Raw genomic sequence first — 25,086 nt, forward strand, 5'->3', positions numbered from 1 at the left:
CAAGTGGCTTTCTACATCTCTATCAAGGTGACTGATAACTTTCTTACATTTGACACAGGTTTGACTAAAGATAACGTACTATCTAATATCCTCTGAATAGGTGAATATTTTAATATATTTTCTCAAATACTTGAATATATAAATATGCTTTTATTTTTATGCTTTATATTCTCATTTACATTGTAATGTAAAAATGTGTGTTTCATATGCTTTTGAGTATGTACTGAAAATGTGGAAAGTGCAAAATCCCTATATGATAAATGTAACATTAATTCATGGAATATATGTTTGTAAGTCTATATTTTGTAGTTTCTATTGAAAAAGCTAATTATTTTTAAGTCATTCATACATTACTGCATTCTTGCCAAACTTTTGAACAGTTCCAAAAATCTTGCTGCCATAATTTTACCAAAGAATAGCAGTCATATTTCTATATTAAATATTGAAAATTAGAAAATTAGAATCAATGTCTTCAGGAAGAGTTTTTTTTAAAAAATACATTTATCTAGATTGATCAATTTAGTTGTCTAAATACCTGAGGTATTCATTCTCTCTTACAATATATTATGTAGTTACTGTATTAGATTCTCTATAGACATTGTTTTAAAGAGTCACCACAATAAGAAATTATTATACCAACTTTATAAAGACTCTGAGAGTTTCATAATTGGATAAGATAAAGTATGAAATTGTAAAAAGTAATTGAATTGGATGTTGTCTTTTACTATTTTAAAAAATAATTATCACTCTCAGAATGGTTGCATCAAGTTTAACTCTGTTTTATCTGTTCAGACCTACTAAAGAAAACAAAAGTTTAGTTATACCATAATTTACAATTCACCTGATAAATTTATAATTCAAATCAACAAAGATTAAAATAATTTAAAGTAGTCAGAAAACAACTTATTAATTATATTACTAAGGATCTAAAATTAACTTGCCAGAAATCATGTTAAATAAATTAATGAAAGAATTCACTTACGTGCACAGGTGACAGGAATGTTGAAGGACAATAAAGATTTGTGTGCATAGTTAGTGGCTAGAGTTCCCAATCTTTCAAGTGATTTGGCAATTACTACTAAATTAAAATATAAAACTAATTTACGTATGTGCATATTTGATAAGAAATGTCATCATGAAAAAGTTTATTTGTATAAAATGAATATTTGGAATGACCACAAAATTCATGTCTAAACTATTATGTGTGAGCTATAATTTATGTTTAAAGTAAAGTAGGCTTATGAACAAAAATATATTAGGGCATAATAATTTCATGTACATTGCTGAGATGATGGCTTTGTTTTAATAATATGTTGCATTTATATAGCACATCACAGTGAATAAAGTATGCTGACACACATTATTTTAAGGGTTATTTGGTAAGGATTCAAAATAAAATGACATAGATTTTGTATGGTCATTCAAATTTGGTAAATAATGAACTGGTCTAAGAAAGTTGAATGCATGATTCAAAATTAGACTATAGTTAAATGGGAATGCCATGAATCTAAGCCAGACATTTTGATATAGGTCCACTATTCTTTACACTATATTAAAGAGACTGAAAATTTATTGTCTCGCTAGTTCATCAGTTTGGTTCAGTATTTTTTATCATAGAATAATCCTCTAAAAAATTTATCTTTTTAAAATAAATTAGAAAACGGAATTTTAAAATGTGAAAAAAATTTGCCAACATTTAATGAAAACAATTTTAATTTTAAGCTATCTCGCTCTTTTTTGTGCATTTCAAAACTTAAAACTTAAAATTTAAAAACTTAAAAATTTAATTAAGTGTAGCACTTAAAATTATGATAGGACCATAAAATTTTGAAGCAGGAAGGCAAAGTGTAATGTAAACTTTTCCTTTATTTCTTTGCTTTTCTCTTCTCTTTCCTTTTTAATTTTTTTAATTTACAATTTTTAATCCTCTTTTCCTTTCCTTTTGCTTTTACTATTTCACATTTAGGGGTAAAAATCATTTAAAAATAAAATCTCCTGTAGTATATCCTGTACAATTAAATGGTCTGTTATGCTGAATAGGAATGGTCAGCTAATACAGTTCACAGATCTACCTTTCTCTCTGAAGCAACCTCTGAGATGTTCTTATAAACAATAGAAAATAAAAATGACGACATTTTTGCCAAAGAGGCTTGTGTTATATTTGTTCAGCGATATAGCTTCATTGGGAGATACAGAAAGTAAGCAAAGACCAGACCCAGTAATTTGGCATACCATGAATATTAGATTTGGAGGCAGAGTGGGAACCAATTATTAAGAAAAAAGTGTAAAAATATACTTGCTAATAATTTGTGAAAAGGTCTTAAGATTGTACCATTCAATTACATTTCAGAGATAGAAGTGAATGATGAGAGAATGTATATACCTTGGCTAAAATCATGTGGTAGGAAGGATCTTGGAATAATCACCTTGGCCTCAGCTGTAAACACAGATTTTAGTTCAATGGTTTGATAATAAAGCTTCCTTATAAGGTATAATGACAATATCAGAAATATTCTCAAATATTTGAAAATTAAACTATATGCTTCTAAATAACACATAGAACAAAGAAAAAGTCTCAAGTGAAACTAAAAAATTAATATGAACTAAATGAAAATAAAAATGCAATATATCCAAATTTGTGGCACACGGCTAAAGATACTGTTAAGAGAAAGTAAAGTCAGATAACTCACTGAGAGAAAATATTTGCAAACCACACATTGGGTAAAGAACTTGTACCCGAAATGTACAAAGAAGTCTGAACGCTCAATGATAGGAATGCAGTCTCTGACAAAACAATCTAACTATATAGTTAGATTGCTCAGATAGCTGAGATACCTGAAATAAAAACATCCCAATCATATTCGAATTGGAATTAGAAACCAGTATCCGGGCACTGAAATTGCCCAGATATTGGTTTCTAATTCCAATTCGAATATGACTCTTGTGCCTTTCTGAAGAAAGGGCTAATTTCAGGGAAAGTAATTTGCAATATGAGTTTGTGACATTCTGTAGTTCCAGAAAGTAAGGAAGTAATATGTTCACGCACACATGTGCAGAGTCAAAGGGATATATAAACAACTGAAAGAGCCCCCAGAAACCAAAGCTAGAACAATTTGAGACAGAAGATAATAAAGCAGTATTAAATAATAACTCAAATTATAAAATAAATACTCATAAATCCATACTTATATAAATACATTGTTGAATAAATAAATAAATGCGGCAAATAGGCCAATCCCTGTGTGGAAGAATTTCAGATACCCTGTAGAAATACTCCCCATCAGGAAAGATGAAGCATAACTCCTTATTCCTTACATGTATACCTCACATAGTTACTTCCTAAACAGTACGGTGTGAAGACAGGAAAAAAAAAAAAAAAAAAAAGCAGCCTTAGAGTATTAAACCTGACAAACGCTACCTTAGCCAGGTAGGTGATCATGTTTCACACCAACGATGGTAACATTGACAGTTGATAGCATGTACCCTTGTAGTGAAGAAACAGGAATGGCAATTTATCTCTGTGGTGTTCCTTCCCAAAATACACAACTCCTTTCTAATCATCAGAAAAACATCAGAAAAAATCCAATTGAGAGGAATTTGACAAAGTACCTGACCAGTATTCCTCAAAATTGTCAAGATCATCAAAAGTAATGAACGTCTGAGAAATTGTCACAACCTAGGGAAGCTTAACCACACATGATGACTAAATGTCACACAGTAAACTAGTTGAGATCCAGGAACAGGTAAAATGAATTATATAAAAACTAAGCCAATCTCAAAGTGTAGATTTAAGTTAATGATAACAGTGTATCAATAATGACTGATTTGTTCTGATAAATGTATTACACTCTGGTAAGTTGTTAAGCATAAGGGAAACTGGGTATGGAGTATATGTTAACTCATATTATTTATGCATTATTTCCATTAATCTTAAATATGCTCTATTCCCATAACTCTAGTCTTAGATATATATATACACACACATACACTTATGAGTTTATATATAAATCTAAAACACATATATGTATGTGTGTGAATATATATGTAGTCCACGTATATGTGTCTGTGTGTGTGTGTATATATAAAAGTATTAAATAGATTGTCTAAATGTTCTTCCCTAAATAGGTTGTATAATCATCACTTCTGTTAATTGTAGTTATGTAGTATGAATAAGTATAGGTATCTATTGTACAGCATGATAAGTAAGTATAGTTAATATGTACTGTATACTGAAAATGTGCTAAGATAATAGATTTCAGGTGCTCTTACCACCAAAAAAAGAGAGAAAATCTAGACAATTTTCTTTATTCATTAAGAAATACATTTAATCTTATATTAATCTCATTATAGAATCATGAATTTAATTCCAATGTAGTTTATTTAAGAGAAATAAACTTAGTTATGCATAACAGTAAATTATAAGAAAACAATTTTCTTTTAGAGAGATAACAACTGTGTTTTACCTGAATTGGCTAAAAAGGACTGTAGGAAGACTGCTTCCATAAACGTTAATATGGGACAATGCAGGAAAATGGCAGAGAGGAGGCAGGACTAACTTTCAGCTCTGACTCAGACGAACAGAGCAGTGTGTAGACAACCACATTGTGAACTTTTGCACCAACAGCAACTGCAGGAACATACCGGAAAACTGAGAACACACAAACCCTTTGAAGGTGGTGGATTGCCACTGCAGGCTCCGTGGGACAACTGAGGAACTGTGAGTCGGCTTGTTTTCTCAGTTGGGAGGCGTGTAGCTGGGAACAAGTTCTCAGTGCTGCTCACCGGCTGCCTGGAAATGAACTTGGTGCTTTTGTGGGGGGTCACAGTGGAAGTGAGACTGATCTTTTGGACTATGGGCTGAATGGGAGCTGGATAAGGCCTATGACTGCCAGCTTTATCTCCTTTCCCTGGTTACCTGTGTGACACAGCAGAGGCAGCCCTAATTCCCCTGGGAACATAGCTCCACTGGCGTGGGAACCACACCCTTTTCTCCCACAGCAGCCTCAACAAGCCCTCCTCAAGGAGAGTCTGAGCCCAGATAAGCCTAACCCTGCCCCTACCTGATGGTTTTCTCTACCTGCCCTGGTAGCTGAAGTTGAAAAACACAATCTCTTGGGAGCTCTATGGCCCTGCCCACTGCCTGACCTTCCCTATACTACTGCAACTGATGTGCCCTTGAAATCGCCACCTCCTGGCTGGAGGTCAACCAAAACAAAACCAGCGCACTTAACAAAAATACATCCAAGGATCTTCACAGGGTCCACTTCACTCCCCAGCTGCCTCCACCAGAGCAGGTGCTGATATCCATGGCTCAGAAGAGACCTGAAGACAAATCACATCACAGGACTCTTAGAAGACACTCCCCAATACCAGCTAGGTGTCCAGTAGCTCTGCTGGGTGTCTAGATTCAGAAGAGAAACAGCAGCCACTGTAGTTCACCTCTCAGGAAGCTCCATCGCTAGGGGAAAGGGAAGAGCACTACATCAAGGGAGTAACCTGTGGAACAAAACAATCTAAACTGCAGCCCTTGAGTCTCAGATCTTCCCTAACATAGTCTATCCAAATTAGAAGGAACCAGAAAAACAATTCTGGTAATATGACAAAACAAGGGTCCTTATCACCCCCAAAAGGTCACACTAACTCACCAGCAGTGGATTAAAACCAAGACAAAATCCCTGAATTGCCAGAAAAACAATTCAGAAGATCAACTATTATAGCAGTCAAGGAGGCACCAGAGAAAGATGAAGTCCAACTTAAATAAATTTAAAAAGAAGCAGCATGATATGAATGAAAAAATCCTCAGTGAAATGTATAGCATAAATAAAAAACAATCACAATTTATGGAAATGAAAGACACACTTAGAGAATTGCAAAATGCATTGGAAAGTCTCAGCAACAGAATCAAACAAGTACAAGAAAGAAAGAGCTCAGAGCTCAAAGACAAGATTTTCAAATAAACCCAATGCAACAAAGACAAAGAAAAAAGAACTAAAAAAAAATAAACAAAACCTACAAGAAGTTTGGGATTATGTTAAGCAACCAAGCCTAAGAATAATTGGTGTTCCTAAGGAAAAAGAGAAATCTAAAAGTGTGGAAAGCATATTTGAGGAAATCATCTGGCCAGAAAACTTCCCTGGCCTTGCTATCGATCTAGACATCCAAACACAAAAAGCTCAAAGAACACCTGGGAATTTCATCACAAAAAGATTATCGCCTAGGCACGTAGTCATCAGGTTCCCTAAAGTCAAGATGAAGGAAACAAGAGCTGTGAGGCAAAGTGTCAGGTAACCTACGAAGAAAAATCCATCAGATTAATAGCAGATTTCTTAGCAGAAATCCTGCAGGCTAAAAAGGACTGGGGTCCTGTCTTTACTAAACAGTGTGATCATTGACCAAATTAGAGCATAAAATTATTTATGTTCAAATAGTTGTTATTATAAATATCCTGTGCCTCAGAGTTTCCAAAAATTAAAACCTTGAGAAAAAAATGTCATTTATTTTTATTTCTGAAAAATTGTCTTAGCTGATACATATAAAATCCTTACAGTTAACAATCTACATCACTTTCCCATTAATGACCAATTGATGAGAGGATATTAAGATCACATGAACTTGGGTATGCACACATATGCATACACATCCTATTTTGTTAGTCTAAAGTCTATTCTCACAAAATATAACATTAAAAATGACTCAGTACCAAATAACTCTTAGACCTCAAAAGATCCTCCCAAGCAGACCCCAAGGTGTGTTGATAACTAGAGGCCCTTGGTGAGGAGGAAAAAAGGAGATCCTTAGTAAAGAGAATGGAACTGTGAAGGAAAGACAGACCGATCTTGCATCAGTGTCCTGTTTCAACAGTACATCGCTGATTGGATGAACAGAGAGAGATCATGCCCACAGAATAAGATTCCGAAAACTAGATAATGCTAATAATAAATGAGGTTACTGAGGTTCAATGAGATTAACAGTTTTGCCCAAATTCTTACTTTTAATCTGTTGTGGAGAAGAATTTAAAATTCAGGTCACTGGATTTCTAGTTCTTTATTTATTCCATCATGTCATACTATGGGGGTTCATTATCGTGCATGGGATAAAATATTTCAATAAATGACATATAAAGTCCATTCCAACTTTAAGACTTTTAGAATAGTATTTGACTTAATTGTGTTTTAATCCTGTTATTATCAAAGTATTCATTGCATGTGGTATAAAATATAGTATAAAACTAAATAAGTTTTATTTTTATAATTCTATACAGTTTATAGAATATGATTAGTATATTAATAAAACATATGATAAAATTACAAATGCTTCTTTTGTATTGCCATCAGAAAAGCTTAGTCAGAAAAAAAAAAAAACAGATACACAAGCCAGGCCCAGCTGCCAGAAACCATAATATTTTGACTTAAATGATAAGCATCATAGTATCAATAAGACAGAGTTACAAGAGATAGACTTTGTGACATCCTGTGACATCCAGTAAACAACCACAGTCACACAGCTGTGTTTGAAATTTGAAACAACTTTAACTGATAACATTTATTTGCCATGGTAGAAAATTATCAGAATGCAATCTGGCACAATTACCGGCAGGAGATTATCCAAGAAGGGAAACTTTAACATTTCACTTAATGTGAAAATACAGTGTTAAAAGTTATATTGATATTTTAATCTTGTGTCATACTAGAAATATTGTTAAAGTTCTATGATTCCTCTTTGCCATTTATCTCACAGCAGAGGAAAAACTGCAGTTGATCTATTAATAACTGAATAGACTTAGAAATACATCGTACTATCCCATTTAATAAGAAATGCTGAAATGACTTTAAAAGTGCTGTTGATTATATTTCCTGATATTATTGCCATAGCAATGGCTTAGTTAAATGCAAAGTTAAATTGTGTTCATATTTTCACATTGAAAAGTTATTAGTCATGAAATCGGCCAAAAAACCCTTTAAACTATATTTTTATAATTAGAAAAGATATATACAAACCAGTTAAAGTTATGTAAGCTTGTTGTCTACTATGAAAAACATTTTGTACATAATACTTTTCATAGGTCAATGGCTATACCTAGGTAGCTGTAGTTTATACACTCAAACAGCCACAAAAACATAACATAAAAAGCAGTAAGAAAAGAAAAAAACATTTCAAATCTTTACAAACAACTGATGGGGGATAAAAGGGAATGTATATTGTTACGGACTGAATTGTTTCTCCCTCCAATTTCATAGCTTGAAGCCTTAACCTCCAACATGACTATATTTGTAGATAGAGTCATTCAGGAGGTAATTAGGTTAAATGAGGTCCTGAGATTGAAGCCCTAATCCAATAATACCAAAGTCTTTATAAGATGAGGAAGAGGAACCAGAGCCTGCTCTCTCTCTCTCTCTCTCTCTCTCTCTCTCTCTCTCTCTCTCTCTCTCTCTTTCTCTTTTTCTCTCCCTCCCGCTCTCCCTCTCCCTTCACTAGTGTGCCAAAGGAAAGGTCACGTGAGAACACAGCAAGAAGGGGTCATCAGCAAGTCAGAAAGAGAAGCTTCACCAGAAGCCACATTTTCCAGCTGTTCGATATTGGACCTCTAACACCCACAACTGCGAAAAAATGAATTTCTGCTGTTTAAGTCACCCAGTGTATGATATTCAGTTATGGTGGCCCAAGAAGATTAATACATATACTTATGAAAAGAAATCTCTTCTAAGTGCTCATATTACTTATGCAACAAATAAAATTAATTAATAAAAAATTTATGATAATCAAAAGATTTGATACACATCCATAACATCATGGTGTACAACTTGATTATATTATACAGATATGCTATAATTTCAGCTAAATGTATTAGAAAACACTGTAAAAATTAATGAAAAATGTACTATATGTTCAGGAGAAAAAAAGTAGAAAATGTGAATCTATCGATCTCTACAATTTAGCTTAATGAATTCATAAGACATGTAGTAATGTAACTTGTATCTATATATGTTTTCAGAAATATCTGTTGTAAACCATATAATTATATAAAATGTTGGTTCTTACAGGAACATAATAAAACTTTTTAATGACTGAAAAACAGTTACATTTCAAAGGGATAATTATGTTTATATAACAATTTTATATATATATTTTTTGTTTTAATAGCTTCAAACTTTGCCCCAATTGCATGCTTTAGGCCTTATCAAATGTGTGGGGGAAATAAAAGATTTGCCACAGCCTCACTATTTTCTGGCTATGTATTATCAAATACATTTTGAAATCTTATAAAAAATGATTATGCTTATAAAGCAAGATCTAATTGAGACAATACAAGATTCTGTTATAAATTGCTAGTAATTATTATTACAGAAAGGTTAGAAAGCCAAATAATTCTGATTTCAAATTTACCTCTGAAATTAGAAAAGTTAAATCCAGAAATGTAAACATATCGATATTTATATATCCATCTATCTATCTATCCATCATACTTGAAATTGTCTAGTGTCAGAATATCCTACAGCATAAGGTTGCACATAAAATTGTGCATCATATTGTCATTAAACTCATATGATAATTTGTTATGTTTTACATTTGTTTCTATTGGTCCAGTTCCTGGTCATATAAAAATAATTTCATAAAAGTCAGTTTTTCAGATTCTGTTATTTAATTTATTTAGTAAATATATTAAATTAAGTCCATGTGCCAGGAAGAGAAATTTGGGGGACAAATAGAGAACAATATGGATATGCGCTTATCTCTCATGAAGTTTTCTCCTTAATGAGACCGGCTGACACTAATCAAATAATCACACAGATAAATGTGTAATTTAAAATTGAAATAAGTGTTATATAGAAAAGCTACAGCAACTGAAAGCCTAGCTTTATGAAGTAAAAATGTATAGTCAATTTACTTTCCTGAAAAATAATAACGTGTTACATTTTTATTCATTTTAAATACTTTTTTTTAATGATATATGGAGTTTTACTCTTTAGTAACTTTACTATTTAAAACAATACTTAGGGATAATTTTCATTTCAGAAATTACTCCTTAAGGATATTATCAGCCAGAAAGTGTTAATGTAGTTTCCAGTTGTACCCAAGTTACCATGGAGGGGGATAGTTATAGATAATCTCTAGTAAATATCTTTCTTTTTTTCTTTTGAGATAGAGTCTTGCTCTATTGCCCAGGCTGGAGTGCAGTGGCGCAGTCTTGGCTACCTGAAACCTCTGCCTCCCGGGTTCAAGGGATTCTTCTGCCTTAGCTTCCTGAGTAGCTGGGGTTACAGGCACCTGCCACCACACTAGGCTAATTTTTGTATTCTTAGTGGAGATGGGGTTTCACCATGTTGGCCAGGCTGGTCTTGAACTCTTGACCTCAGGCGATCCGCCCACCTCAGCTCCTAAAGAGCTGGGATTACAGGTGTGAGCCACTGGGCCCTGTTGTAAATATCTTAAAATAAAAAAGTTACACACATGTGCCTTCATTTGCTTTTGTTAAAAGAATACTTAAATTCACCAAAAACTGTGATCTGTAATTAATACCACGGATAATGATAAACCAGTTACACACTAAGTAAAGCATAAATTGTACTAGATAATCATTTGTAAGCAGGAATCGAAGGCGATCTTTGTAATTTTTTTTAAAAAATACCTATATATAAATTCAAAAATATAACCATCTTTTAGACAAATAAGGCTAAGTAATATTTTTACTAGATAATCTATATAATTTAAATAAAAATAAATGTATTATTATCTCCAATTTTAATATTAAGAATAGTCTACAGATCTAGTTAAAATAAAACAATAATAGCCCTTGAAATCTTAATGAAGATTTAATGTTTTTTTTTTAAAAAGACTTGATAAATATACTCACTATTAGGTAAGTTTTTCTCGTTAATGGGAATGTGAGTTAACTACATCTGCTCTTTTTAAACCAGCTTTCAGACTAGAAATAAAAAAAAAAAAAGACATTTGCCTCCTGGGTACTTACCAATTTCATTAGAAGTGATAGATTTTTTTTGTGGCATAGAGATTCTTAGGTGATGAAAAATACTGATTGCTTCCCTTTTCTAATATAGCAGTACTTCATGTCTTGGAACTACTTCTATTGTCAAAGTGAATAATATTTTAATATGTTTAGGTATGGATTTATTCTTCCTTACAGAACAATTCAATGACTTTCAACATTAAGAGAGTTTGTTATCAGTCACTTGAGTAGTATTGATGCCAAATCTATTTGATAATGTGTTTGAGCTTCAGGTGAGATTCTGGGAAAAGAAAACCAGAGGCTAAAATGTGCCCATGATATCTCTGTCTCTCTCTTTGGGTGGTTTGTGTAAGCCCAGAATCATATATTTTAGTAAAGCAGGAGAGCTTCTCAAAAAATGGGCCTTATCAGAAACTAGATTCGAAATTAGATTGTTTTTGCAGAGCTGTTTCTTAAGCCTTTATGTTTGAGCTCTAGAAAATATTTCGATGTAATAATCAAGCTTTTGATTTCTAAGCTTTGATGAACTCTAAGTAGCACCAGAATTGTCAGATAAATTTTTACCTAACCAAAAATACAGTTCTAAGTATAATTGTTTGCATCAAGAGATTAAAATATATTATAATGATGTGCCAATATTTACAGAGTTCATTTCTGTCCAAGCAAGCATTTGTTAATGATCTGGAGTACTTACTATGTACTGTGTCCTGCATGTTGATAGATTTATTATAGAAAATTTAAATATGGAGAAATGTCCTCCTGCCTCCCTACACGACCTGCCTGGCCATCCCTGTCTCAGGGAGGAGGTCACAGGTCACCATGGGTAATTTTAGCCCCCACCGGGGAAGTGTCCCAACACCATGCTGGTTATTTTGGTAGCTGTAGTTGTAGGGTGTGTGTGTGTGTGTGTGTGTGTGTGTGTGTGTGTGTGTGTGTGCTCTGTGACCACCTAGTCTCCATGGTATGTCCCACCCTGTCCCCAGATCCCCTATTACCTCCACAATAACAGAAATACTCCCAGGGATTCTGGGGAGAGGGTGAGGACAAATAAATGCTATGCCCTGGAGGACAATTTTTAGTAATAAAATTGAGTGTCAAGTATTTTTTTTAAACATAATAGATTTAATATAGAAAAGTTTAATATTTTTAGAACTCATGTCTGTCCAAGAATGCATTTGTTAAAGATCTGGAGTACTTGCTATGAACAATGTCCTGCATATTGAAAGATTTATTATAGAAAATTTTTGAAACACAGGGTCCTTTGGATCATTGGTTACATTATAACAGGAAAAATGAAAATAAACACATAGGTAAGTATTTAGGATACTCCTAAACTCTAAATGATTCCATCAAATTTCCTGTTCTGGGAAAAGTAATCACCAAGAAAAAAACAATGGAGAGGCAAAGACTACTAACTTTTGTGCATACTCCGATGTTAGACAGAAAAGGCAAGCTATGAGACTAGGCAATTTCAGAGCACCAAGACAGCTTGTCAGCTGCTTTTATAATAGAGCACCTCATACAAAATCAACCCAGTGAGAAGAAAATTGGCATTGCTGCTAAGCAAGCAGGAGTAAATAAACACTCTCAAACAGTTACATAACAAATAAGATGTCTGAGTGTACAAAAAGATTAAAACAATTTGAATAAAAATGTACAAAACATGATAATTAGTAAAATCAGCAGTTTGAAAATATGCAGTAGAAAATGACCTTTCCTAGAATATTAATAAAGACTGTACAACTTATTACTATTTTAGAGTTTTCAAAAATGTTAAAAACACATACATGGCATGTAACAAAACTGGGAAAGACTTAAATAAATACTAAGTGCAACAGTGTTTTTATAAAAATATTCTACCACTAACAAAACTATTGGTTAAAACTGTTGTCAATGTAAAATTAAGAAGATAAATATAACCCTATTTGACTAGTTATATCAGCATTTTTAATATGAAACACTGTTTTCTCCATAAAGAAAATAAGTTATGTAATCCAGGTTCACAGCTGGGGTGAAGTTTAACATTGTAAAAATAGGAAAAATGGATGTCATTTAAAGAATGCCTGCATATGAAGAATTTCTTAAATTGTGATCTCTGTTAAGAAACTCTGAGACAGAAATTTGCATGTTAGAGTTTTGCTGGGAAGTTCCCTTAAGAGTAATACCTGTAAGAGAGTGGAAAAAAGGAAGTATACACCCAGAGAGAGACGTTTAAACTATAATACAGTTGCAATAAAGGATCTCTGGAGTTAGAGTGACCCTTCAGACTTGTCCCAAATGACAGCAAAGAAGCTTGGATACGTAACTTCTCATTGGTCAGTTATTAGACACAGGAGAAGCTACATTCGTATGAAGGTGTGTCTCAGAGACAGATGCCTCTATGAGCAATCAGCAGTCAACACCAGGAAGCTGGAAAAATGAGTGCCTATGGAAAAGGTAGATATACATGCTGCCCTGCAACATCCATTACTGTCAACTTGTGCCACTCATATTCACTTGCTTTTTAGTGTAAGTTCAACCCATGTAGAATATGCTTCTCCAGGACTTGTCAAAGAAAAATTGCACCAAACACTTGTTAAAAATGACAAGGAAGACTACCCAAAACGATTGCAAGAGGAGTCAAGGCTATTGCCACAGGGGAGAGAAATCCAACTCAACTGAAAGAAAAGAAAAGAAGATTTTCAAATGCTGATGTAAGCTAGTACAAAAGTATTAGAGGATCTAAGGGGGAAGACTAGTCAATGTGATTAGGCTATCTGCCTATATTAATTGTCTTTTATCAAAGTTAAGCTCCTACCTATTCATAGACACTGAGAGACAGAGGTCTTATCTTTCCTGATGATTACATTTCAAAGAGATGGATTCCAGATTTTTGAGAAAGAACTCCTGGGTGGTAAAACTGGCAAGAAGCTGAGAAAATATTTACACTCACAGGGGCAAAGAAATAATTTGCAATTTTAAGTTTTTTTAAAGTAAATACTGTAAAAAAGGAGGCCAGGGGCCTATAGTCAAGAAGAAGCCTGTCTAAATTTCAGCCAAGCTGAAGGGAATATTCAGGCCATACTGGTCAGACTGTAGTTAGCAGTATGGTTTGGAAAAAAAACTCCACGTATAAGGTTAGTGCCCCAAAACATCAATCCTGGTCACAATGCACATGCTGGCCACTTTTTATAAAGATTAGGCAAAGAGTAATAAAAGATACCCCAAAGTAGGCTACCTGAGGCCAAACATTTTATTTCCTGCATTCTTTGCAAAAACCCAGCATTGTCTCCTCTTGATGATAAGTGCCAATTAGCTCTGCCGGGATGGTGAGTCTTTTTTTTTTGCCTAGTGTTCTCTTGATATGAGGAACTCAAAGTAATTTGGTGGCAGGTAGAGCTTAAAGTTGAGATGTTTATCCCATGTTGGAAAAGCTTCCCCCACAAGAACCTGTATCTATCCATACAGAGTCTAAATTTCTTAAGAAATAAAGCATAAATGTATTATGCTTATTTTTTTAATTATACTTTATGGTCTAGGGTACATGTGCACATTGTGCAGGTTTGTTACGTATGTATACATGTGCCATGTTGGTGTGCTGCACCCATTAACTCGTTGGTTACATTAGGTATGTCTCCTAATGCTATCCCTCCCCCTCCCTCTGCCCCACAACAGGCCCCTGGTGTGTGATGTTCCTCTTCCTGTGTCCAAGTCTTCTCATTGTTCAATTCCCACCTATGAGTGAGAACGTACGGTGTTTGGTTTTCTGTTCTTGCGATAGTTTGCTGAGAACGATGGTTTCCAGCTGCATCCATGTCCCTACAAAGGACACAAACTCATCCCTTTTCATGATTGCATAGTATTCCACGGTGTATATGTGCCACATTTTCTTAATCCAGTCTATCATTGATGGACTTTTGGGTTGGTTCCAAGTCTTTGCTATTGTGAATAGTGCTGCAATAAATATACCTGTGCATGTGTCTTTATAACAGCATGATTTATAATCCTTTGGGTATATACCAAATAATGGGATGGCTGGATCAAATGGTATTTCTAGTTCTAGATCCTTGAAGAATCGCCACACTGTCTTCTACAATGGTTGAACTAGTTTACAGTCCCACCAACAGCGTAAAAGTGTTCCTATTTCTCCACATCCTCTCCAGCATGTCTTTTACTGACTTTTTAATGATTGCCATTGTAACTGGTGTGAGATGGTATCTCATTGTGGTTTTGATTTGCATTTCTCTGATGGCTAGTGATGATGAGCATTTTTCTATGTGTCTGTTGCCTGCATAAATGTCTTCTTTTGAGAAATGTCTGTTCATATCCTTTGCCCACTTTTTGATGGGGTTGTTTTTTTCTTGTAAATTTGTTTGTATTCTTTGTAGATTCTAGATATTAGCCCTTTGTCAGATGAGTAGATTGCAAAAATTTTCTCCAATCTGTTGGTTGCCTGTTCACTCTGATGGTAATTTCTTTTGCTGTGCAGAAGCTCTTTAGTTTAATTAGATTCCATTTGTCAATTTTGGCTTTTGTTGCCATTGCTTTGGTGTTTTAGACATGAAGTCCTTGCCCATGTCTATGTCCTATATGTCCTGAATGGTATTGCCTAGGTTTTCTTCTAGGGTTTTTATGGTTTTAGGTCTAACATTTAAGTCTCTAATCCATCTTGAATTAATTTTTGTATAAGGTGTAAGGAAGGGATTCAGTTTCAGCTTTCTACTTATGGCTAGTCAGTTTTATCAGCACCATTTGTTAAATAGGGAATCCTTTCCTCATTTCTTGTTTTTTCAAATGAAGACATATTCATGGCCAATAAGCATGTGAAAAAATGCTCAACATTAATAGTTATCAGAAATATTCAAATTAAAAACACAATGAGGTTTGACACTAATTTGACACCAATCTGACACAGATCAGGATGGCTAGTATTAAAAAGTCAAAAAATAACAGATGTTGGTGAGCATGCCGGGAAAGGGAAAGTTTATACCTGTTGGTAGAAATGCAAATGAGTACGACCTCTATGGAAAACCATATGGAGATTTCTCAAAGAACTAAAAATAGAACTACCATTCAATCCAGCAATTCCTACTACTGAGTATCTACCCAAAGGGAAATAAATCATTATATAAAAAGATGCTTGCAAGCATATGTTCACTGCAGCACTATTCACAATAACAAAGAGATGGGATCAATCTAAGTGTTTATCAATGAATGATTGGATAAAGTAAACATCATATATATAGTACATATATGCTATGAAAAGCTACTCAGCCATGAATAAGAATGAAATTACATATTTTTCACCAACATGGATAACACAAGAGGCCATTATCTCAGATGAAAAAACTCAGAAACAGAAAGTCAAATACTGCATTTTCTCACTTATAAGTGGAAGCTAAAGAATGCATACATATGGGCATAAAGTGTTGAATAATAGACACTGAAGACTCAGAGGAGTGAGAGGGTAAGAATGGGGTAAGGGATGAGAAATTACTTAATAGGTACATGTGGGAGTGACACAAAAAAACTCAGACTTCACCCCTAGGCAACGTATCCATGCCAAAAAGCTGTACTTCTACCCTATAAATGTACAAATTTTAAAAAAGAAGTCGGTATACATTTATTATGAGTTATTTCTTTTACTGCACAGAGTGGCTAGTTAGGGACCCTAGTCAAAGTTTTGCCTATTGCAAAAATTTCTCTATTCTACCCTCTTTCAGGGGACAGATTGGGCTGTATGCAGCAGTAGTTTCTGTTTTGTTCCCACTGACATTCTCAGTCGATCTGCTCATGAGCTGAACCTAACCTTTTTCTCTATCAGTTTGCCATAAGAATGCACTCATATGGTCATGGGGATGACCTAGTGGGCAAGCATAAGTGCACACTATTGAAAAATAAAAACAGTGCCCATCTGTTTGTATAACTTACTTGTGCCCTCGAAACCTCCTTATGCTGAATCTCGAGTATATATTTTCATCTTAATATGGAATGTTGATGACTTCACCTAACATTATGTTTTGGTGATCTAAAACAACTCAACCTGTGATGTTCAGTTCTGACTGTGTAGTCACTTGGCATTCCACGGTCAGGTGTATTTGAATGGTGTGTAATAATCTCCTGCTGATAGCTTGGTATTGCTTCATCACTCGTGGGGTTTATGTTGTGTTTCTCCTAATTAGGGTTGCATTAACTCAACTTCATACCTTTTCTCACCACAGATGTTTTTAGGGCCATAGTGTCTGCCATGTCATATAGCCCAGATGGCAAAGCTACTCTATTACAGACTGTACCTGCTGTTGAGCCTTTTCATTTTTTGCACACCATTTCAAAACTGGAAAAATTCATATCCCTACATAAATATATTCGAGCAGTATTCCCAGATGTGACCTGTTGAAAACCTAGTGACTGTAGTATATGGCAAGAGAGAAAATGTCCTATATGTAATAATTTAATTCGTCAAAATATATCTCCTTTTTCTAGGTACCAGACCAGTGAAATAAAAAGGAATGCGAAAAGACTACCACTCCTGCATATTTTAAATTGATAAGATTAATAATTGCCTTGTCTCAGGTTGTGATACTGTTTATGATTTACTAGCTTCATCACGGAAATATTTCTGTAGTTAGGAGATTTTTAGATGTTTGTATTTTGAGTGCAGAGATTAATATGGGGCTATTCAGAACTGAGAATAAGTAAGCAACTGTCAGGCAAACTTCATTTTTCATGTTAAAGAATTTAGCTATTCTTCTAAAGCAATTTGAACTCACTTAAATGTTTTCAGCAGTAAAATTAAAAATAGGTTTTTGTAGTTGATGATTTCAATTACTCTTTCTTAAAGCAATTGTTAACTGCACTTTAATAATCAAAAATAGTGAAAGTGGATCAAAAATTCTGAAACAAAATTAATGAAAATTCTTAACACAATAACTGATTTAAAGATAAATTTTTCTTTAAAAACACATATATTGTTTACTCTTTAATTTTTGGTTTCACATCTTTACTTTTATCTTCTTACTATTCTTCATTTTTTGTCTTTGTCTAACAAATCATAATGGGAAAATACTTGTTTATCCCTCAAAAGCTGAAATTATACTGGTTTACCTTTAATGAAAATGATAGACAATTCTTCAGTTTAAGAGAATCTGAAATTTTCTGGCTGTTGAAACCATGGTATTTCACACTGAAAACTCTTCCATGAATACAAATAAAAAATACATACTGAGATTTAATATGAACAAATTTGCAAATTTAATACAATATTGAAAATTCAATACAAATACATTTTATAGATAAATCAATTTTTATGAAATTTGTTGAATTGTATTATATGTGCTTCCTAGGTTTAGAAGGGATTTTTAATGTGTGTGTTTTTTTTTTAAATGCTTAAAATAAATAGCATAGTAAAACTCTAGGTCTTGCGTTAGTGAGAATGGATAAGTCTATTTTTGAAATTTGTATTTGATAAACTATAATTTTTCACCTACTCTTTTTCCTCCAGACATAGTGCCCAAATGTTTTTCACTGTTAATATTAAACAAACTATTTTAATAACATTATTTTGACTATGGTATTGCCTTTGTACATATTATGTTTATTTTATAGGTTCTTCAGGTCATTTACATATTCCAAAATGACATGTAATGTTTTATTTTACATGAGTGGAAAATAATTCTCTGACAGTTTATTTTACTATGTTTCTACTAGGAAGACAGATTGATACAGTAAATAATACAATTTCAGTATATTTTTTTAAAGACTGTGTTTAAAGACATTGATTGCTGGCACTTTTCTTCTAAATAATAAATAGCCTTGATAATTAATTATGAGGGTGCTTATACATTATTTCCAGCATGCAAAGTCCATGCTAGCATTCTTAATTCACAAAGGAGGAGGTAAATATTGTTATAAGTAAAATATATATAATTCTGATTCTAAATATTCAACTAAATGTTAAAGGAATCAATATTCACATTATTTCTAGATATTGAGAAAAAAGAAATACACCCATTTTAAAATATAGGAAAAACCTAACTAATGTGCAAATAATGTGGGATAGATAATTGTAAACACAATGCATACAAACTGAAAAACTAAAACCTAAAAATGCACAATGCTCTCAATTGTTCACATTATAGAGTATATTTTAAAAATCTACTTCTAGGGTGGGTGTGGTGGTTCATGCATTTAATCCTGACATTTTGAGGGCCAAGGCAGACAAATTGCTTGAGCCCATGAGTTCCAGACCGGACTGGGCAACATGAGGAAAGCTTGTCCCGACATAAATACAAAAAATTATCTGGGCATAGTAATGCGGGCCTGTAGCACCATCTTCTGCTACTCGGGAGGCTGATGTGGGAGATGGAGGTTGAAGTAAGCCAGGATAGTACCACTGCATTCCAGCCTGGGTAACATAAGCGAGTCCCTATCTCAAAAAAAAAACCATTCTACTTGCTAGAGTAAATTCATTTTCTATAAATCCTTACTTGAATTTTTAAAGTTTTGAATAAAAGAAAACAATAAGTTCCAATTAGAGTGAAAAGATCTAATAAACCTATAGAAAAAAATAATTTTAGAGTTAAAAACACTTCCCCTGAAAAAGTGTGTGCTCTGCAGTCTGTACGTTGAGTATGTAAAGGTTTAACTGATTTGGGGTTTTTTTGGTGGTGGTTGTTCTTATAGTGTTGCTCTTGTTACCATTTTCTATTTTAATTATGATCACCAAGAAGTCACAGAAGCATTTTCAATGCACAAAAAAGGGAGAAGAGATTTCTTCTATTTATTAGTAGAAATATGTTTGTGGAATTGATGCTATGGGAGGAAATTGTTTGCTTTCCTCAAAATTGCAGATATTTATATTAGACATAACAGAATTTTAGCCTTAATAAAAGCATGAAGAAGAGGCTGAGTATGGATATCGACTTCTTCTACCAAATGTATTTATTTTTCCTTTACAAGGTCTCACTCTGTCACTCAGTCTGGAGTGCAGTGGTGTGATCATGGCACACTGCAGCCTGGACTTTCTGAGTTCAAGAGATCCTCCCATCTTAGCCTTCAGATTAGCTAGGACTACATGCATCTGCCACAATGCTCGAGTAATTTTTAAAATTTTTGTAGAGGTGAGGTCTCACTCTGTTGCCCAGGCTGGTCCTGAACTCCTGAGTTCAAGTGATTCTTCCACCTCGGCCTCCCAAAGTGCTGAAATTATAGCCATGAGCCACTGTGCCCAATCTCCAAGGTAGATTTTTTATTTCCATGCTGTAATTTGAAAATGTGGTCTTCTTGTAGTTGTATATTTATGGATATAGATTTTTTCCAGTGCTTTTTGTTTGTTTACTCGTGTTGTCTAAGTAATTTTCACTATTCAAACAAATAAATAAAATTCACATACAATAAATTAATATTTATATATTAATACACTTATATTAAAATTTTTCTAATTGAATTTTCTGCTATATTATACTTTGATTATTAAAAACATGGCATTTTTATTATTTTCTCAATTTCCAGGCAAGGTTAACTGAAAGAAGATGGGAAATAAAGTGCTTAACAGTCAAATCATTGTAGCTGATGCAGGGAAAACAATCAATGTACAAGTACAAAAAATAAAATACTTTTAATAACTATTATTTTCTGTGCAATCATACTTCAAGGTATTGATTGATTATGTCAATTGGTTTTCCATATACTTGCAAATAATTTGAATTGTTAATTTTATTTTAGAATATATTGACTTTTTCTCAATTAGTTTCAATTTGTGCAAACAGAGGTTATATAACAAAAAGAAGGGCCTCTGTACTTAATATCCAGTTTAAAGAACAATATTGAGAATAAAGCAATATCTTTCTGAGGAAAAATTTAACTTCTAGTACTTTTTCTTAAGGTAAAAAAATCTAGTGAAATATATTAAGTACATATATATTTATATAAAATTATGTATAATGGTATACATTAAAAACATCACAAATTACTTGAAAAAATGTTCTTAAATAAGTTATGGTAAATTATTTTAACACAGCCATCAATCTTTAGGTAAATATTTTTTCATGTAAAAATATCCCTAAAATATTGTTATGTAAAAGTGCTACAAATTCCTATGCATGATACCAGACATTTTCAAAAGAAAATAATCATGCCTTTGTAAGTTATTCAATAATTTGTATTGCTATGCTATAAATTGTTGTCATATTTATATATGGCAACATATATTTTGGCAGTTTCAATGTGAATTCTCAAATTTGAGAAAATTCTCTATAGTATCTATTACTATGGAAAATTATGTACAACATAGGCAGTAATATTTTAATTTGACACACATATTTTAAATACTGTGATATTAAATTGCTTAGACATAATCCATTTCTGTTGTTACAACAAATGACCACAAATGTGGTAACTTAAACAACACAGATTTATTATCTTAAGAGTTCTATAAGTTGGAAATCCAACATAGGTTCCATTGGGCTAAAATCAAGGTATCAGTGACATGGAAGAGGGGCAGGGAAGTGTTGGGTAGAGAAGGGTAGGTCCCTGGTGAGGACTCCATGCCCGGGCCTTGCCCATGGACCTAGGTGAGGACAGGGTCTCCTTCCTTCATGCCCAAATATTGCATTTTCCAAGACCACCCTGGCCCACCATGCCCCAATCCTGTGCCTTTAAAAACCCTGAGACCCTAATTGGCAGAGACACAAGGAGTTGGATGTTGAGAGGATGCTGAGGGGCGCATGCTGGTAGAAGAGCACACCGGACAGATGCCAGCACGGTGACAGGCCATCTACCTGTGAACTCACAGAGTCTGGCCGGAGAGGTAGGAGGAGAGCCCGGGTGGCTGAGCAGCTTGACTCCAAGGGAAAACCATCTCCTTCTGGCTCCCCCATCTGCTGAGAGCTACTTCCACTCAGTAAAACCTTGCACTCTTTCTCCAATCCCACATGTGATCTGATTCTTCTGGTACACCAAGGCAAGAACCCAGGATACACAAAGCCCTCTATCCTTGTGACAAGGTAGAGGGTCTAATTGAGCTGGTTAACACAAGCTGCCCATGGATGGCAAAACTAAACAAGCACACGGTAGCACACAGCCACTGGAGCTTCAGAAACTGTAAACATCCACTCCCAGATGCCGCTGCAGGGTCGTAGCCCCACAATCTGCCTGTCTATATGCTCCCCTAGAGGTCTGAGCAGTGGGACACTGAAGAAGCGAGCCACTTCCCCTGTTGCATGCCCTGAGGAGGGACAAGGGAACCTTTCCTGTTTCATCAGCAGGACATATCTTTTATGGAAGCTGTAGGAGACAATACATTTTCTTGCCCTTTCCAGTTTTTAGAGATCACTCAGATTCCTTGACTTGTGATACCATTCCTTTATCTTCAAAGCCAGACACATTGCATCTCTCACCCTTCTGTGGTCACATTTCCCATCTCATTACAACAAGGAAATATTCTTAGCTTTTAAGGATACATGTGATTAGATTGCACGTCCAGAAAATTTTGGCTGTTCTCTCCATCTCATGGCCCTTAACCTCAATCATCTACAATGTTCCTTTTGCATGTAATATATCACATTCAACGTGAAAATTCACAGGTTTCAGGGATTAGGGCATGAAAATCTTTTGGGGGCCTTTGTTCTGCATATCACAATTCACATGAAAAACATTGAGGCTGTTGATTTTTTAGTTTCTTTTATTGTCTAATGCCAGAGTGGTAAATTACAACAAACACTATTCTATTTATATAAGAACAAATATTCTGAAATATTATGTCTAGATTGCAAAATATACTGTCCACAGTGTTATTGAGTGATTCTGTAATTTTGCATACATATCTTAACTCCTTGAGACTTGTATTCCCTACCAAAGAAAAAATGTATTACAAGTTCATTACCAGAGTGTACAATTTAAAAAAAATAAACTTGGATGTTTATTCTAATATTAAGATACAGTATTATGATTTATTTTGCATTTTACATGTACCTGCGTACCTATGGACATTGAGAGAAGATAGAGTTTTACTTTATTTCTAATTATCTGTTGTTTATTTCTCATTTTGACAGCTGTGTTGTGTACTTTAGAAGCCATGAAACGTTTAATATACAGTATTTTCTCCTTAGTTATTTTTTTAAAAAGAGAGTTATAGCATCATAAGTTCTTGATATGATTTCACTGTGTTCCCACCCAAATCTCATCTTAAATTATAGCTCCCATAATTCCCATGTGTTGTGGGAGGGACCTGGTGGGAGATAACTGAATGATGGGAATGGTTTCTCCCATACTATTCTCATGGTACTGAGTAAATCTCACGAGGTCTGATGATTTTATAAAGGGTTTCCCCTGTCGTTGACTCTCAGGCTCTCATTTGTCTCTTGCCTGCTGCTACGTAAGAAGTGCCTTTCACCTTCCATCATGACTGTGAGGCCTCGCCAACCGTGTGGAACTGCGTTTATTAAATCTGTTTTTCTTTATAAATTACCCAGTCTTGGGTATGTCTTTATTAGCAGCAGTAAAACAGACTAATACAGACCTGAAAGTAATTAAAAATGCAAGAATGCAAGGATTAGTTATTCTAAAATACTAGATTTATATAATTTAAACAAAAAGGAAAAATTATTTAATGAAAAACAGGATACAAATTTCATATCCTACAGTTTTATTTTACAGGATTACTCTGATAGGTGATTAGATTAGTTACAAATATCCAGTAAATCAAGGTCATTCTCTGCATTATGATTATTAAGTTAAAGGTAAAGAAATGGTTTTTCAGATTCATGACAATATTAGTTGTTGATTTTTATAGTCTAAGATTTATGACCTTAAAACTGTATTCCATAATTGCCTTACAAAAAATTCACTGTCAAGTCTTAATTTTGATTACCAGGTAAGTGCCTTGCATATGCTCTTTCAATAACCAAACCTAAGTTAAATCACTACTAATGATGATGAGTACAGAAAATCCACATACCTTATGATGGTACTTAATAATTCTAAGTGCTTCAGAGACCTCTGATCTTCTAAAACGTAACATATAAATAATACAAGACATGAAGATAAGGCCAAACTGATGTTTATTAAATCTGTTTTTCTTTATAAATTACCCAGTCTTGGGTATATCTTTATTAGCAGCATTAAAACAGACTAATACAGACCTGAACGTGACTAAAAATGCAAGAATACATTTATAAAAATGCATATATAAATCTAATTCTAATTTTAAAGGATGGACAATTGAGTGAACTAGTTAAGAAATGTAATGTTTCAATATGTGGAGTTGGAAAAAGTCTGAATATTTTCTGAATATTCAGTATTTCTGAGTGTTACATGCAACATGTATTTTAGTTTTTTTTTTTTAATTTAAAGACTATATTTCTATGATATTTTGTTTTTGTTTTTGTTTTTTTCTTTCCTTAGCCCCTTGACCTGATACTTTATTCAGTTTAAACTTTAAACATCAGTCAGGACTGGTGCAGTGACTCATACCTAACCTCAGCACTTTGGGAGGGGATTGTTTGAGCCCAGGAGTTCCAGACAAGCCTGGGCAACATGAGGAAACCCCATTTTTACAAAACATACAAAAATTAGCCAGGCACAGGTGGCACACACCTGTAATCCCAGCTACTCCAAGAGGCTGAGGTGGGAGAATTGCTTGATCCTGGGAGGTCAAGTGTTCAGTGAGCTGTGATCGCACCACTGCACTCCAACCTGGGTGACAGTGTCCTAAAATGATACAAAAAAGGAATCCTAAGCATCAGAAATGGAAATTAGAAAGGTTTTGTAATTTACTATTGATTTTTAGATAAAACAAAAGCAAAAACAAAAATTGAAAGCCCAGGACCACCAGAAGGAAACAAAAAGATGATTCTTTTCCACAGTTACATTTCTGATCTGGGTGTTGGTATTAGTAAGTAGAATATAATAGTATATACACTTAATTGAAACTTGTATGATGTTCATATTTTGAATTATATTTTATTAACTTACAAATTCAGCATATATTAAAATGTCCTATTTTATTTACAGTTATCTAAAATGCTGTTATAAGTATTTCCAAAAACAAATAGTATGTTTATTCAAAAATGCTCTGTTATCTACTAACAACTGTGATTTGAATACCACTACTTACTAACGGTATGCTGCAAACAAATTATCTT

This window comes from Chlorocebus sabaeus, chromosome 7 (genome assembly GCF_047675955.1).
Source record: "Chlorocebus sabaeus isolate Y175 chromosome 7, mChlSab1.0.hap1, whole genome shotgun sequence".
In the NCBI taxonomy this organism is placed as follows: Eukaryota; Metazoa; Chordata; class Mammalia; order Primates; family Cercopithecidae; genus Chlorocebus; species Chlorocebus sabaeus.